Here is a 14,098-nt window from a genome sequence, read left to right as displayed (position 1 = left end):
AAGTACAGGCTGAAAAAAGGACAACTGTCATAGTATCTGGCAATGTGAGGGCTGCTGGGGTGCAAGCACAGCCTCGTGACTGGGGCGGCATAGGAGACAGACACTTACATGGAAAAGGTCACACTATGCCAAGCCTGCCCTCTGTCCTAGAGATCTTCAGAAGCTCACCCTCGGTGCGTGTGGCGTGATTTACAATCTCTTCTCCAAAACCATGCATGCACGCCTCATGGCTGCATCATTTCTCTGCTCAGGCTACGTCACCACTACACCGCCCACACATCTCTTTAGAAATTAGGGAGGCCTCGACATAAGAATTTAAGGAACCCAAAGTGAACACAAGTCATGGCTTCTTGGGCTCTGTCCACAAACTACATCCTCCTATCTCCTTCCCGTTATTTTGTGACTTTAAGGCCTGTTGTTGAGGTAATATTATGCTGTGAAACACTGTGTTGAACTTTTTCTTACAGAGTTGCCTTCATAACTAGTTTGAAGTGCTGAGTTTTACTTCACAGCATGTAAGGAGTATATGGCTCTTGTTGCCCAGTGACCGCAATGTTTCAGCTGCCACAAATGGCATGGCAGACCTTCATTCTGGATGTACCTTTTCATCTAAAGTACCAAGCTCATGCGTTCTCAGGGATTCAGTGCGGTTATGTGAGTTTAAAGTCTCTATGAGAAGCCACTTGAGTTCTCTTTTTCTTTGGATCATTGATATTTACCTTGTCCAACTGGAGCTCTTATGTTTGCTCATGGATCTGATACAGTGGCAGCTTGCGGTGAGAGGGCTCCAGGCCAGCGCTGTTAGGAACCCTCATCCAAAGAAAGGCCATTCATAGCATGACAGCCACCTCTGGGTGGGACAGCCTTGCAACACAGCTTTTTCTAATGCATCCTTTTCTCAGAGAAATGATATTGTGACTACAGTTTGCAACTAGTACAACTCCATCACAAAACTGGTATACCAGGTCTATGGGAGAACAGTGAGCTTTTAAAGACTGGAGGGTATATTTGAATGAAAGAAATACAACTCCGATTTCATAAACTCCACAGAGCGTTTCCCCCTTCTTCTGCTAAGTAGAGAGGTCACTGTAATTAGGGAGTTTGTACTTCACCTGACCTTACCGGATAAACTTACTAGCTGCTGGATCACTTCACTTGCCCTTTTTAAACTCCAAGGAAGAGGCCGTCTGGCACCTACGCAGGCTACTGAGATCCAGCAGCGCCGTCACTGCCTCCCTACTTGAAACAATCCTTTCCAACCCTCTCACATACCACACAGGTCTCGTAGTTCAACTCTCAAGCTCCCAGAGACCATGAAATATTTGGCAGTGCAACAGGTCTAAGATCTTTCCTGTTTGGTTTTGTGCAGAGCTCTATAAGGCAAATAGTTGGTGCAAAGGCACAGGAGACTTGAAGGATTTCAGCAGTGGCATTCTCCCCCTGGGTTTTGGTTTCTCTTGGTCTCCGTGCAGGCAGCTGGCTGGTATCCTCCAGCCGTTTGGAAGTTAGTTTACCTTTGAAATACACATTAATGCCGCATACTGGCTTTCATGCTAGAAGGTGGATGCATGCCATACCCCCAGTGACTGGACATACTTCACACTGTTTTCAAATTTACCAGCAAGACAGTTCAAGTCACCTTCTAAGATTGATGTAAGTTACCAGAGTGATAATTCTGTGTTAAAGTAGTTATCTGGCTTCCTGACAGATTTCTTTGACACTTACAATTCTCCAAAAATAGCACATGATCATGTATCATTTTTTGTTTCTAGTTTTGTCAGAAAATCAGTTACCACCAGTATCAATATTTAGCAAACACTTATCTGCTTTTAATAGAAAATGATTTAAAATTTTTTTTCAGCCTACTTAAACTGCACACATAACTTCTGGTTCCTTTTCCTTTTATATTTAACAAATCTCTGCTTTGGACTTATAAAGCAGTTTCAATAACTTCAAACTATGTAAATGCAAAAATAAATGTACCTTAAAGTACCTATTTGATACAAAAAATGTATGCAAATAACATACTAATTTTTTTTAGGAGGGGAGTTTTTTATATTGTCTAACTTTTCCAAACCAGTTTTCCTAATTTATTAATGCAGAGACTGAGGCAAGCCCAGGCAGTGATTTAGAGCAAGAGTTTAACGCAGGTGCGAACTCTGTAGAGGGAACATCACAGAAAGCTCACTGCTAATGTTCTACTGGCAGCTTATTGCTTCTGCTCAGGCTAAATAATTAGCAACCGAAGTGTACTGAATAATTAAAGAAAAAATATTTTAAAAACCTAAACGAGTCACCTTTTAAGTTACTTCATCCATCCCAAGAAATCCTGAAACAATTCACTGACAAGACTTACCCAAGAAGAACAGAAAATATTTTCCAGTTCATGAGGTCAGGAGTAAGTTGTTAGCAATCAAAGAGACCTTTCATTATTAGTTTGTGGGATCTAGTAAGTATTTTTTTCTTGAATGGTTTTCTTTTCCAGAACTGGGAAGTATTGGTTTCCTTCTCTCCTGACCAAGACGCGGTAGCTCTGCTAGGCTGGTCAGAGGCAGGGAGGCAAGAAGAATGTGCAATGTCTCCCACAGAGATTCTTTTCTCTGGACAATTTAAATGTGGCATGAAAGCAAGTCCTGTCCAGGTCAGCTTTAATAGGAAAGAGGATTCTCGCCAGGGATTGTGGTTACCCTCAAGACTTCATTTAAACCTCTTGGGAGCACAAATATAAAATTCCATTAACAGCTTGCTATATTTTAGCTTTCAAAGCCAAAGCCCTAGTGTGCTTTGTAATGTAGAGGAACAGTTAGGATAGTGAGAATATTACTGTTTTTTTAATTAAGGAAATCTACACCAGCAAAAATTTGGAATATTGCTTGAACCACAAAGGGGTACTAAACGCTCAGTATCTCTATTACTTTTTCATTCTTTTTGTCTTTTTTTCTACTAGGAAATCTAGAACTAAAAATGAATAAATCAAGCACCAACAATGTTGTCTTATTAAAATGTGCTATTTTCTTTCTTTCTTTCTTTTTTTAATTGCGGTAAGAATGTCCCCTTGTTGTCATTCCTCCCAGGAACTAGAACAATATTCACTTTTCCTTAGGGAAGGGAATTCTAGGGCAGTTGCAATACAAGCACCTTTGTCATCTTAATACCTTTACCAGGTGGTTTCTCTTTTCTTTTATCACTCTCTCTTTATTCTCCTTAGAATAGGCAGGTAAGTTCACAGAAGTGTAACAGGATAAAACCTTAGCTCCGCAGACATTTATATCAGATCTGTGCTCTAGCAGATCACCCAGTTTTGCACCAGGTCAGGTGTGGACATAATCACATTACTTTCACATTTCCCAAAGCACACTACAATAAGCTCTTTGTGCTGACATTATGACTTTGTGCTGGTTTTATGCTAAATGCAGATCAAATACCTGATCCTTTATAACATTTGAGTGGTGGAGGCCTCAAAGAAAGCCTGCTGGGATAAAGTTAACCTGATGATATTTCTGGAGAGAAATCTTATCAGCAAAGTGATTTTACCCTACACCAGTGCTTTATGTCATGCGGTGTTCTGGATCAGGCATTAGGAGCCTTAAGCCAGCTTCAGTTCATCGTTGAACCTAAGATCACACGCATTCAGGTTCAACTCAAAAGAAAGTGTTTGAAGATGCTCATACTCGGACACTAAAGATGTTTCTAAATGTGCTCTTTTACAGTTGTCCACAATTACACCAGTTTTAGAACATCTACAATGGTTTCTACTTACTGCAAACACTGTTTCTGTGAAAGCTTTGCTTTGTTTGAGTTTCCATATAGATTACCCTAATCTGTTTCCCCTTGCTGCAGAAACATTTGCAGGTACAAGCAGAATGCTGGCAAAGTCCTGAAACTATATGTGATCACGGAGAAAAGCAGCGCTGGAAACTCCTGTTGCCCCCCAGGTCTTCCAAGGCAGATTTTCATTGCCTTCATCACAGTGTCATGAAGAAGAGTCAGAAGCTCCCAAAGCAGTTAATGCCAGCACTGACGGGTCACTTTGGGACTGGTCCTGAACAAGAGCTCTCCCCTGAGATGCACATACAGTCCCAGCTACCTAATGTACAGCTACATGTGGGGTGAGCAAAGAGGGAAAATGAGAAGTTTCTCCCTGGGACATGGAAATTTCCCAGCTCTGCAAGAAGAGGAGAGGACTTACTCATAAATCACTGCTTTGGTAAAAACCTAGCCTAGTACAAGAACAGCCCTTAAGGATGGGAATCACCCCACCTAAGGTTGACAATCCCTAAATCTGTGCAGGATGGCAAGGCTTCTTTTATAGTCAGTGGAGACAAAAGGGTGTCTCTAGCATGCTGCTCCTCCCATCCTAGCGTACACAGATGTCTAAAATAGATCATGTGAGTCACACGCTACAAATACCCGTTTCTTTCCTTTGCTTAAAAAAGGAATCTAGACAACAGATGCCTAATTGTCAATGTCCAATGTTCAGTCACATGAAACCCAGTCTGGCTGGAATGATGAGATTTGTTCAGCTGAGCCAATTAAACATGAACATCTCTAAAACAGGAGATAGCAAACAATGGTTAGGCAAGAAGGAATTGGATTAATGAATACCAAATGACTAGAGGCATACGACTGTCTGAATATGAATTATCTCCTTTTCCATCCTCTTCCTCCTCTCTTTCATGAAAGATGAATGTTGACTATGCAGATAAAAAGGACACGCCCCAAATCTTGACTGCCTTCTGCAAATACACATCATTTGGGGAAAATGAGATGTCTTAGCTTGAACACAGCCACCGTCAGAGGGCACAGAGACGAAAGAAACCTTTAAACTTACGCTAAGCAAAGTTATGCGGGTTAACTTCTTTTACTTGCATTCGCTTTTCTCATAAAACTTTGCAACTATGCTCTTTATTGCAAATTCTGCAATTAATTATCTATTTCGTTTTAGATTAGGCTAAGCTGAATGAATAAAACCCAGGGTAACTAGCTGATCTCAGTCCTAAACATGAGGATACTAGAGCGGGTAACAACAGGTGTTTCTGCTTCATTCCACAACCTGGATTAAGAAACTGGTAATACGGAGATTTTTGAAAAAGGGTCTCCCAGTGACCTCTGATTGTCATGCAAAGCCTTTTGCATACAGCAAATAGCGCAGAGTATTCCCAGTGGGGCACATAACAGCCTCCTTTCACATTTGCAAAAGAGAATATTGGCCTCTGTACTTCATTAGCAACTTTCCAAAACCTCATTGACTAAACATTTGAACAAACTAGCTAAATAATCCTCTTTCTCTGAGCTAAATAACCTCTTTCTCTCCACTTAATACAGAAAAAAAAATACGCAGCCAAGTGTCATTGATGGTGAGGTGTTTTGATTTCATAAGAAAATATTCAGTTGTGATATTCTTTGTAACTGTACTCCCTTGTTTATTGAACTAGGTTGCTAGGATCGTGGTGCAATTAGTTCAGAGAAACAAATGAAGGAGCAAACAAAGCAGCTGTAGTCCAAAATGGCATTAATCAATTGTATTTCTCCTTTCCTGTAAAGCAAACAGCTCAACATGTTGGCACTTCTACATCTAGACAGCAAAAGGCCCCATACTGTCACGGGAGAGCCACATCCACTGTGCGGGGCACGTGTCTAAAGGCATTTGGTCTTTTTTCCTTTCCACATCCTTCTGGCGAACTTGTAGCACAATAATTCTGTAATTGTTACTGAGTGATGTAATGCCACTGCATTATTTTCTTACATTTCCTTCGCAAAATGTCTTTTAGTCTACTACCTTTTAATTACTTAAAATGTGTGTTTATATCTTAGTCAAAGTGTTTTGTAAAAGTTGTTTGATCACTAACATCAAAGCCTTTTTCCTTCTACTTAAGCAATGATACAGTCACTGAATTCAAGCTTTGATTAACCAGAAACTCTCTTAAAAGTGTGCAAGTAATATAAGCTTAATTTTACTATTAAACATGCATAGCTATTTATTTTACCTGTAAAATAAACTACCTAGCAGAGAGGACATACTTTAAAGCACCTTTTCAAGAGCTCCCTTGAGATGTATTTGAAAATATTTTGTCCTCTCAAACAAAAAGTTGCTAAAAAGACTGACACATTGATGAAGGACACCTGAATTTCTTTATATCAAATATTCACATATTAATTGGAACTTGCATCTCAAGGAAAGGGAAATCTTTTTATATAGTGTCTCCAGATCCAAATGGACAAATAATGATATTTGAAAAAGCAGAGAGCCTAAAATGACTGAGAAGAGAACAAACTGTCAAAATGGCAAAATTAATCACTCCTTGAAAAAAAGATGCTCAAGGAAATGCCAACAACTCCTTTATCTAGTGGGAAAAAGAAAAAGGAGCTCTAGGGAAGAAGTAGAAATATCGTAGTAGAAATCAACACGTGATCCCCAAATTAAATGGAAGTCTTCAGTGAATGTGGTGAGATAAGTATATGCCCGTAATCATAGTCAAGGCACAAGCAAAGCTTAAACAGCTTAATGCACTGGAGTCTACTCACAAGCCCACTTTCATCTCAAAACTGCGAAAAATGGCCATATAATACCAGATCCAACAGAAAGAATTTTTAATGAAGATGTTACTTAGGTAGAGCTACAAAATATGCTCAAATTATAACAGGATTTGTGCCAACACCAGAGAATAAAAAGTGACTCAAAACTCTTTATCCTTTCACACCTCGCGCTCTATGTTAATCTTAGGATAAAATTTGAAGGAAAGAATAATTAATGGCTTGAAGGTAAATAGACAATAGAATAAAATGTAACATGGCTTTAGTAAGGGTAGGTCATGTCAGACTAGCCTGATTTTTTCCTTTGATAGGATACCTGATTTTCCAGACAAAAGAACTGCACAGAGAGATTAGATTTTATCTGAACTTCAGCAGAACATTTGGTAAGGTGTCACAATGGAGATTACTAGGTAAACTGGAAAAAAGGAAGATTAGAAAAAGACTATGAAGGTGCTGGCTAAAGTGACTGTTGCAGAAGGAATGCCAATGAACTGTGCTGAAAGGGGAACCTCTGGGCTGAAAACAGATTACTCCAGTAGTGCTCCTCCTGGATTAGTCTTGGCATTCATTTTGTTTACTATTTTACTTTGTGATTCCACCCCTAAAATAGGAATGAATGCAAGAAGTCCAAAAAAAAAAGAGAAGCACTGCCAGAGCGAAGGGGGAAGAACACCATGTGAAGGGAAAAATGGACTGGAATAGTAAACGTGGGATTAAATGTAATAGTACAAAGTACAGCTTCCTGCAGTTAAGATGGGATTCATCTCATCCAATCCATCTAAAAACTTGGTATCTTCACAGCTGTTGAGACTCCTTGTGTAATTACTAGAAAGATGTGAACAAGTCTGCTGGTAGTTTTATATCATCTTGTTTAGACACATGTCTAAATAGGATGAATGGAGATTCTTTGGAGATTCTTCCCTCTTTCTATAGTTATTCATAAAGGATGTTTGGAAGACTTACTGAGGTGCCTAACTTTAAAACGTCTAAATTTGATGAGAAAAATCTCCCCAAGGACTATTACAAATTTTCATTATAGTAGCTCATCAGCCAGAAAAAATCAGACAGAAGGAAAACATGCATTTTTCGTATGACCCAGGACTCCATAAAACAGAAATTACTTCAGACATGCTACACAAGGTAAATTCAATTGAAATAGCAAAGAGTTAATACAAGTGTAAAAAAACATGAGATCTCATCTGAGTAAATACCGGGCTGTCCATATTCTGCAAGTGTCTTTCAAAACACAGGCAGCCTGCCTTGCAAAAAAACACTGCAAGAGCAAGAATCGTGTGAATAGTTAAATACATGACATCATTAGACCCCCCCTGCAAGGGAGAAAGACAATTTAATCTTAAAAAAGCACAAAAGCAACAGGCTACAAACTTGCCACGAACAGATTTAGGCTGGAAACTTTCTTAACCACCAGACCAGTGAAGTACTGAAGGCTAGAAACCTGAAGAGTTTTAAAAGTGAGCTGGACAGTTTTAGGAAATAGATTATATGATGCAGGGCCTGAAAAGAAGGGGCTGTACTTGGTGTGCCAGGAGGATCTTGCTAGTTTTATATTCGCTTGAAAGAAGACTCAAGAAGCTAAATTCCTAACTGTAATTTGGAAATGGGCTGAAATGCCCTGGAAAATCTTTATTTTAAACTTTAAAAAAACCCAAAAAGCCATGTCCCAAGCTCTTAAAATATTTTTTCCAGTGTACCGTAGTACATTTATACAGGTTTTCAGAGGGAAATAAGAGTTTTGTCAATTCTGATGACAGTAACAGAACCAAATGTCTGAATCCAAAGCTAATGTTTTTCTTTATGGGGGCATGTTAATCTAATCGTATCAAACATTTGGTTGTTGGTTTTTTGGTTTTGGGTTGTTTTGTTTTAGAAAGAAACAAAGAAAGAGTGATTTGAACAATATAGATGAGCCTACCCTTGAAATATGTTCAAATGCACTATTTTTTTACAATTTTTTTTCATTTGGACAGATCAAGCACATGAACTTTTTATTAAAGAGCTTTTTTGCATGTTTGGTTTTTTCTTTTCCTTGAGCTTTTTTGGTATGTACACATTGTTAAACAAATTAAATCATTAATGAAAGAATATATATAATTATTAAAATAAATATTATAACTTGAATTTGTTTCAGTAGCTATCTTTTTGCAATTTCATATGAAATAGAAGGTTTTAAATTCATTATGAGATAAATCTACTTAATTTCTCATGTCCTTATCTAAATTGAAAGAGAGCTTGAAAAGTTTCATCAAAACATTAAATTTACAAAGCCTACAACATAGCCACCAGATGGTTTTGTAGCATGTCCAGTTTAAATCAGCTCAGTGTAAGTAAAGAGTCAACAACTGTGAATAATCACATTTTATTTCTTCCCCTAGGACTTCAAATCTCACTTTGTCATTTTGCCATATGCCAGTCACAATTGTAGCAGTACCAGATAGCTATGGACTGAATCTACATTTCTCTTATAAATGCATCTTCTTGTAGTATAGATCTTGGGTGACAAAAATATTTGAATTATAAAATAAATATATGATAAAAAAGAAAATTCTTAGTCTTCAATTCCCAACCTTACATTACATCACCCAAGAAAGACGAGATAGTTAATTAAAAAGATACAAAGAATATGTTACACTTGATATATCACCTTTTCTTATAAATGCATCTTTGAAAAGTCCTTTGAAGCAAACATACATTATCTTGATTTTATAACGGAAATGGAAAAATTAAAAGTTTAAGTGGCTTATCCAAAATCACACAATAAGCCTGCTTCAAAACCAAAAATACACTAAAATCAAGTCATCTCTTGATTTTTCTGTGCTATGTCTTAACAAACAAACAAAGTCCAACGAAGTTAGGAATATCAATTACATTATTCACAGGGATATGTACATCTTAAAATTAATTATTTTAGCTGTCCTGTTCTACAAACTGTTTCCATCTGGTCATAAAAAAAAAAAATCTGTTTTAACTTAATTTCTGTCTTTATCAGGGAACTTGCTTGCACTCTGCTGAGATGCACTAATACTATGTAGTCAGAGCTATGGCAGGTATATGGCTTATTAGCTCCAACTACAGTCTGAAGAATTGCTTTCATGCAGGAAAGCTTTCTCCATACTCAGAGCATTGTGGCCGTGTATCCCTTACATGCTTATCCCCACCCTGCTCCATATATATGGTGGAATTTTGCTTTCATAATCAAAACGAGGGCATCTGATGATCCTGTGGGTTTCTGTTGCGTAGGCTGAGTCTGAATTTTAGCTGAAGCTCATATGGTCTCTCCCCCATGTGGATTTCCTACAGTTTCTTAGTAAATGAGCTTACACAAAAGGTAGTAAACCAGATCTCTTTCTTTCACCTGGTTACCAATTCTAACGAAGCTTTTTAGGAATTTAATTACATTTGAACTTGTAAAACTCCTTTGAAGTTTCCCAAAGGTTTTCAATTTACCCTGTAACACCCACACAAGCTACCCTTTTGTGTTCACATACACTTTGTATGTGTTTTCTTAGAAAGTCAAGCTAAACATTTAAAGATAGGAAAACAGACTTCAAATAGTGTCATCCAGGATTGCTCTGCCAATCTCAAAAGGTGCCAAGATAAGCATCACTATAATAGTGAAATTGTGACCTGAAGCCAAAATTGTATAGAAATGTGACAGCTGCATACAATGATAAAGAAGAGTAAACACCACAAAGCATGGCAGAAGAGCAGGCAGAGGTTCCCCCAAAAATTGGTGTGCAGGAAGAATGAACTTTCAGAGATCAATAAACATTAATTTAATGTTTAGTAACTTGACTGTCTTTCCACACTACACCTTATCTTGTCAGCCATATATAAATAAAAAAAAAATATCGTGTGAACATGGTAATGATTGAAGAGCCTAATGACTGATTTTAGTGTGAATTTGCTCTGTTACGTTACATGAAGCTTCAGTGTCATTCTTTCATGTTGAAGACATAAGGATATTATCTTAGGGGCAATCTTATCCAAAACAGAGATACAAGTCTATATAGACAGTCAGTCTTCTCTGTTGGGTCTCTATTTGTAACTAGATATATTAGCTATTGAATAAGTATATCTTGCATAGATAAATTATTTTAAAATAGAGCCCATGTGAAACTGTGCCAGTACTAATGGTGTATGTTGAAGCCTAGCTGTAACACACCAAGTGAACAAGGTTTTATGGCTAATTTTTGAAGCAAAGCTATAAACTCTCTAGAAGACCAGAAAATCACTGCAAGTGTTGATGTCTTCATATTTCTTATACATTCACAACAAAATATAGTTTCCATATTTTAATAGAAATATATAGAAAAATAAGGAACTGACTGAAGTATATATGCCATTACTATCTTCTTTCTGTCTATCTGTCTATCCATCTATCATCTATATTTTCTAGTTTTACAATACGTTAATATCATGTGGTAACTTAATTAAAGGAACAAGAAAGAAGCCTTAGCTTTAAATCTCTTTACTATTGACAAATTCAGTTTCAAGCTCCAGGTGCTTTTGTTTCCTCCTGCTTATCTGCCTGTGTATTTCTATGAAGAATCTCACTGAAATTTCTAAGTTTCTTATGAATGTTAATGCATTTATTTTCCAAACATGCCAAGGGCTCTATGGAGCCTGGCTGCTAACAGGCACTGGGACCCTCAGGCTGGAAGTACTTGTTGCCATGGTTAGAAGATGCTCAGCAGCCTGATCAATAGATGCGCAGATCCTTCTCCTGGGATGACAAGCTTGCTCTTCCAGCTTTTGTACATTTGCTTGTTCCTCTGTTAAAGGCTTATCATACTTACAAGTTCCAGCTCAATATTTTCATTAACCAAGTCCTATGTATGGTACAGTAGGAGCCATTTTATGCCCATGGGACTAAGAGAGACTATACCCATTCTCCAGAGAGAACTCATTCGCATAACGTGAAGGAAGGCCAGATGGCAGGCACGCCTTCCTGCTCCAGAGGTCTAATGACATCCCCATTTCATTTGGTAATATGTCACCTGGCATTCAGAGTAGTATTCATTACAAAGCTTTTCCTAATGAGCTTTAAATATATTAGTTTTACTTTTTTCTTTTCTTTTTTTTTTATCTTTTCAAGAGCAGCAGCAGCAGCTGTGATAATGAAACAAATTCTGTCTCATTAATAGCAGGGCAAGCTCCGGGGCGGTATTTTTTAATGGGTGAAAAGTTTCCGATTTTAGTACTATACTTTTCAAGAAGGAAGCTTTTTTTAAGCAAAGCAGACAGTCAGAAACATTTTGCAGTATCCTTTCCTCTTAACAAACTAACTCACATGTAACTTCTATCATTTTGCCACTGAAAATGCCGAAAAGTAATGCTCACACCAAGTTAAGTGCATTTCTTTGATTTTGCTCATTTCAGATACGTGTTGCAGATATGTGTTGTCTATTCTTTCGTTCCTAAACACAACACTGTCCTCCCCCAGCTCTGTTTAGCTTTTCAGAATTCGTTTGCATTTTTATATGGCACAAAGCCTTAAAAAGCTGCTTAGGCCAGGCTAAGCCTGGGATCAGGCTAAATCATTTTAAAAAGATCTAAGAGTGTCGAAGGACCTAAAATATTTTTGCAAGGTAGAATTTATTATGCATTTATAGCTTGGTGCTTGTTTGAAGAGTGATGTCTGTATGTGAAGGAAATAAGAACATAGACAAGGGAGGACCATATCTGATGGATGAATGGGACTGTAGTCTTCAAGTGTACGGATGAAAGAAGTGTCAGTCAAATATAGGAAAGTGAAGTTGAGGACAAAACTGCAGCCAGAGCTTTTGAGAGACCACAAGTTTCTCCACTGTTAAAGAAACACCTGGTTCTCTTTCCCACGGAACAGAACATTAAAGAGTATCTTCTTTATTAAGATGTCTCTTTAACTTTCATGTAAAAATAAAGACGCGCTCTCCACTGAAACAAAGAGTATACAAACCCAAGAATATAGGTATCATGATTCACAAGTTTAGCAAATCAATATGGCATTTGTTTCACAGCTTTCTGAGATGTTAGAAATAAATCTTAACTTTGGGATAAAGTTACTGCAAAACAGCTCAAGAACTAATTTTTGTTCCTAAGAAAAAAAAGAGTAAGCAGTTGTAAAAATTATTTTTTCAGACTAACTATAAAACTCTGAAATGACTTACTGAATAAAACACAGGACAAAGACATAATTATTTTAATAATTTTATATATAGAGATTTTTTTTCTCTTTGTTTTCTAGAAGGAGATCCAGAAGACACATATTCTTGAAATTATACATAATGTAATTTCTAAGAAAGATCAAATCTCTACTGAAGTTAGACTACTGAAAAATATTTAAGTATTTGAATGAAATACCATCTACTTGAAATAATTACCTAAAGTTGAGTTAAGGTTGTGGGCATCAGATTTTATTCCAATAACAAGTTTGGCAACAGAAAAATCATCAGTCTTTTTTGATTAAAAGCAGATTTTTGGCTTGTGTTATTTATAGCAGTATTGTAATCAAAATTGAATGAATAAAATGATAATAGTGAGTCACTTTGTTTAACAGAAGAACTACCATATGGACCATGTGTGGAAAATCTAGTAAGATTTGGTACAATGGCACCAAATTTATGTTCTGTTTAGGTAAAGAGAAAGCTGAGGAAAGGAAAGCAAGGAAGTGGGAATCTGCAGCAAATAATCTGAGTTGTTTGGAAGTTGCTTAGAGGATCTGGCCTGTACAAAAAGGATATGAGCCAGGCTGAAGATACAACCCAATCTACTCAGCTTCTGCTGCAGTGCAAGGCTTGTCTTGGTGTGTTCTGACTTGGAACAGGGCATTCGTAACTGACAGATATGAATCATCCATGGGTAAGTACTAGCAGAGGTAACACAGCTGAACACAGAAGAGAATATACAGTTTATATGTTAATAGTATTTGAGGTTACTAATCAAGACTGATATTCCACAGGACCAACACCAGTGTCCCTACTTGTGCTCAATGGCATACAACAGATACTCATGAAATCCACGTGACATAATTGATATTATGTGGCATCTGTGCCCCATATGGGTTCAACATGCCTTCTGTTGCCTTTCTGAATGGGACAAAGAAAATAAACTATGATGAAGGAATAGGCCATCCCCGAATATTACCTAAGAGTACCACACCAAGTTAAAATAAATACAGCTGATGGCACGGATGAAAGACAAATCCATATACCTCAAGAACATTCATTTGTGAAAAAACTTCTAGAGATAGTCTGGCTGATCTATCATACGACGGTGTAAATAGCCATGATGCAAAGTCTAATTAATGAAGCAAACTTGGAATAAGAGAAAAAAAAATTGAAGAAAAAATGAGTTCTTAAGCAAGAGCAATGTAACAGAGAAAGGAGAAGAATAAAGAATTCTGGTATCTGCAGAAGACATGAAAATCTTGTTTTGCTTCATTCTAGTTTCCTTGGGAATCAGACACTCTAAATGAAAGACATTATAGAAAACTCATGAATAGTTTAAATTAAATACAGGCCTGAGATGAGATACGGGCCTGAGATGAGATATAAGGGAGAAC

The 14,098-nt window shown here is 37.4% G+C and overlaps 1 protein-coding gene and 1 long non-coding RNA gene across 3 annotated transcripts in view; one reads left to right on the top strand and one right to left on the bottom strand.

Annotated features, from left to right (window-relative positions):
• LOC142080402 (uncharacterized) overlaps positions 1-13,580 on the top strand; it is a 28,774-nt gene extending 15,194 nt beyond the window's left edge. The window contains exons 2-3 of the long non-coding RNA XR_012672982.1: positions 13,171-13,395; positions 13,496-13,580. This is a non-coding gene — a long non-coding RNA (uncharacterized LOC142080402). The remainder of the gene's footprint in view (positions 1-13,170; positions 13,396-13,495) is intronic.
• Positions 1-14,098, bottom strand: part of NT5DC1 (5'-nucleotidase domain containing 1) — a 153,296-nt gene that overhangs the window by 69,564 nt on the left and 69,634 nt on the right. The window lies entirely within an intron of this gene.

This window comes from Calonectris borealis, chromosome 3 (genome assembly GCF_964195595.1).
Source record: "Calonectris borealis chromosome 3, bCalBor7.hap1.2, whole genome shotgun sequence".
NCBI classification, from domain to species: Eukaryota; Metazoa; Chordata; class Aves; order Procellariiformes; family Procellariidae; genus Calonectris; species Calonectris borealis.
The sequence above is the reverse complement of the archived record's forward strand: the minus strand, read 5'-3'. Positions and strand labels throughout refer to the sequence as shown.